We start from the raw sequence: 4,228 nt of genomic DNA on the forward strand, positions 1-4,228 counted from the left end.
AAATGAATTCATGTGCTACATTTTTCATTGTGTTATCCTAGTTCAGTTTTGACTTGACCTGAAAGAAATCCCAGCTTCAACTCTTTCAGAAACAACAAAAACATTTTAAGAAGGTAAATTCCAAGTACCAAAGAGAATGAACCAATGCCCCAAGAAGCTGCTGTTATGATGAATAGAGTCCCATGGGGGGGGGGGGAAATTTCATGCCAGTTGCCCTCAGCAATAATCTGTTTGATGCAGCTTTTTTTAGTTTATGGATCACACCTGACAATGCTCAGAAATATTCATGGAATGTCAGAGAATCAAGTCCAGGTCAGTTACATACAAGGCAATTACCTCTGTCTCTTTCCAACCTACTATTCTCTCCAGCCCTCTTCAATTCATCTTGCTTGATTTCCTTCACTTCATTTTTTTCTACTTCACCACTGATATTTCCAAGGATCACATCCCTGCCCAAAAAAAGACAGAATGAATTTAAGAACTATCGTGTATGGGTTGAAAAATGAGTCTGACACTTCTTCCCTTATCTAAGCACTTAAAATATGCATCTCCTCCCAGAATTCCCGTTGCTCTCATTGATCAAAGGAATTCAGAGGAAAATCAGTGACTCGGTGTGCTGTCTTAGAACCTAAGCTTTTAAACGTGTGGTGCAGTTCCATTCTTTCCTCAATCATCCGTCACCATTAGAACATGCTCACTTTTTTTGTTTGTTTTGGGCCACCCCTGATATTGCTACTCCTGGCTTTGCACTAAGAAATTACTCTGGCAAGCTCAGGGAACCATATGAGAACTTGGATTGACCATATGCAAGCTCCCTACCCACTATCACTCTGTGCCCCAAAATAGTAACCCCGGCAGCACTCAGGGGTTACTCCTGGCTCCACACTCAGAAATAGCTCCTGGCAGGCTCAGGGAACAATACGGGATGCTGGGATTCGAACCACCATCCTTTTTTTTTTTTTTTTTTTTTTTTTTTGGGGGGGGGGGCCACACTCGCTGACGCTCAGGGGTTACTCCTGGCTATGCGCTCAGAAGTCGCTCCTGGCTTGGGGGACCATATGGGACGCCGGGGGATCGAACTGCGGTCCGTCTCCTAGGCTAGCGCAGGTAAGGCAGGCACCTTACCTCGAGCGCCACCGCCCGGCCCCACCATCCTTCTGCATGCAAAGCAAACACCTTACCTCCATGCTATCTCTCCAGCCTCCAAAATGCCAGAGTCTGAGACATTAGAAACAAAGCCAAAGCGGCACTCTAGCCCCAGGTACATAAGAGATGCCATCAAAAATTAATATAACTACCAATCCAAATTTCAACTATCCACACTGATGGACATAGAACCCACTGGACTATTCATAGGCATGTAAATAATGATAACAATTTGTTTTGTATACTGCTAAGTTTTTGTGCTGAGTTATTACATGCAAAAGATAATCTATAGATCTATAGATCTGTCTAGTAATTTAGAATTATAAATAAATATTATTTGGAGTTTTTTTTTTGTTTGTTTGGGGGCCACACTGGCAGTGCTCAGGGATTACTCCTGGCTATGTACTCAGGAATGACTTGTGGCGATGCTGAGGAAACCATATGGGATGCCAGGAATTGAACCTCAATAGGCTTCTTGCAAAGCAAATGTTCTACCCACTATGCTATCACTAATATTTTCACAAGATATTGTAAAGATATGTACAATAAAGACCCTTGATTCTGTTACGTTCTTCTAAAGATAATTGATTTTCATTTTAGAAATGGTTAAGTTGGTTTATTCAAACTTCAGCCCTGTTTTCCCTTAAGTAGTTTAAAAGTTGAATTTCTTATCAAGTTGTGTTTTTTTTTTTTCATTTTATCTGGACTATTTGAAACTTGTTCCCAGATGTTTTCTTTACCCAGTTTCTCAATCATTAAATTCCAAATTAAATTTAACAACAAATGTTGGCATCTCCAGGACTGATGATCTCTGAGACTGATTTTTACAGCTAAAGCATAGTTCTAATCAATGGATTATTGACTGTTGTCTAGTCTGGTGTTGTCAGAAATGCCTGTACAATCATGAGAGTCACAGTGAAAAAGGACTTGGAAGAATTATTTATTTTTACTCAAAAATAGGCTGGAAAACACCAAGATCTCTAGATACAGAGGTCTGATTTTACCATACATGACTAAGCAGAAGTCTTCCATACACCACAAAAGCACCGAGGGGAGTGTAAATGATCATGCAAGGAGTCTATAGTTAATCCCATGACAGTATACTTCAGATGTTGGAGAAACCCTGTATCTCCTAGGCCAAGGGAATTCCCTCTATAATATTCCCAATAGTTACTGAGCCTATGTAGGGGAAAACAAACAAACAAACATAAAACATAAAATAATCATTTTATCCACATATATATTTATTGATTGATAGATTTTTTGGACTTCTTTATTTTGGAGTAGACATTGAAATTAATGTCTCCGATTTTATTTTATTTTATCTTTCTCTTTCCTTTTGCACTCCGGCATAGTTTGATTTCAGAACCGAAACTTTGTGAGGTGTTTGTCTTTATTGCTGTAGAGCTCATTGTATCCAGTGGTAATTTGATATTTCTTTCTGTATTGTGGTGGTGTTTCAATTACCTTTTTCATAGCCTCTCTCAAACTGAGATTGAAAGCCTCTAGAAGGACTCCACCCATTTTCAGCTTATTTTATTTTATTTATTTATTCATTTATTTTTATTTTTATTTATTTTTTACCCCATTCTATTGCTTTTCTTTCCTTCAAACAAAACCACATAACTTGAATTATATAGCTCCACCTCTCAAATAGAGGGGGAAACAAGGGAGGGTACCAGGACCAAACAGATATATGATCACTAATAGTGAGCTAGACAAAGAGGGGACCACCTACTCTAGCAGCCTGGGGGGTGATGGTGGGGTATATGGGTTGCAGGAAGGGAACAGGGATGGGGGGAGAACAAATTTGGTGATGGGCATTCCCCTGATTCAATGTTAATATGTACCTAAAATACTACTGTGAAAGATGTTAGCCAATATGATCAAAATAAAAATAAAAAAATAAAAATAAAAAATAGGCTGGAAAATTATCTCAAACCCACACAAGTTAAAGTTATAATGTTTCAATGATTGTCTATAGTTCCAACAGCTTTATGAGAATCTAGGAAGTCCATTAACTTTTTTTTTCTTTCTTTTTTTTTTTTGTCCCCCCAATTCACAGTACAGACCAGGCAAAGGGCCTGGGTTGAGATGTATATGGGGTGCATTTACTGTACCTCCTCTTTCTATACAGTCAGTGTAAAGAACACAGTCTGTGGTAAGCATTGGGAGGCCTTATATTTTCTTTTCTTTTTTTGTTCTTGATTTATATATATACATAAATATATATATTGTATGTATATATATATGTGTATGTATATATAAAACCCTTTACCAGTGCAACATTAACCTTCTAGGAAGTTTAGAAGAGGCAATGAGAGTTGGAGAACTATTAAGATACTGTATTTTCTGGCGTATAAGATGACTGGGCGTATAAGACGACCCCCTAATTTTGCAGTTAAAACATAGGTTTAGGCCTCTCTTCGCTGTATCAGACAGAACGTTCCTGTGCTGCGACTGTCTGTACCACAGTGAGCCAATCACAACCAGCAAAGGTCCAAAGGTTCTACTGTCATAGACTTCCTCCCTGACTCTGGCCAATCTGAGCAGACTTTTGACAGTGTAGATTCAGGTCCACAACATTGTCTAATTTGCATGCATCAAAAGCCTGCTTGGATTTGCTGAGTTAGAGAGGCGGTCCAAGCATCCTTGCAGTGATTGGTTCAGAACATTGTCTAATTTGCATGCATCAAAAGCCTGCTTGGATTGACTGAGTTGAGAGGCAGTCCAAGCAGCCTTGCAGTGATTGGTGCAGAACATTGTCTCATTTGCATGCATCAAAAGCCTGCTTGGATTGGCTGAGTTGAGAGGCAGTCTGATCAGTCTGGCAGTGATTGGTGCAGGATCGAGTTGGAAAATTCGTTTTATGGCAATATTCAGACAATTTTTGTTTAGTGGCATATTGAAACATTTTTTGGGATATACTCGGCATATAAGACGACCCCCGATTTTCAGTTGACTTTTCTTTGTTTCAAAAGTCGTCTTATACCCTGGAAAATACAGTACTTCCCTAGAGGAACATATCCAAGCTCTGCTAAATTATTGCCATTCTCCATGTCAGTTTCAATAGCCCTTTACT

At 39.1% G+C, this 4,228-nt stretch overlaps 1 non-coding gene across 1 annotated transcript; it reads right to left on the reverse strand.

Moving 5' to 3' along the window:
• Positions 1-3,190: 3,190 nt before the first annotated feature.
• On the reverse strand, positions 3,191-3,324 carry LOC125997768 (small nucleolar RNA SNORA51). Its single transcript, XR_007491787.1, has one exon. It is a non-coding gene; the product is annotated as a small nucleolar RNA SNORA51 (small nucleolar RNA).
• Between the last annotated feature and the right edge of the window lie 904 nt (positions 3,325-4,228).

Source organism: Suncus etruscus, chromosome 19, assembly GCF_024139225.1.
Source record: "Suncus etruscus isolate mSunEtr1 chromosome 19, mSunEtr1.pri.cur, whole genome shotgun sequence".
NCBI lineage: Eukaryota > Metazoa > Chordata > Mammalia > Eulipotyphla > Soricidae > Suncus > Suncus etruscus.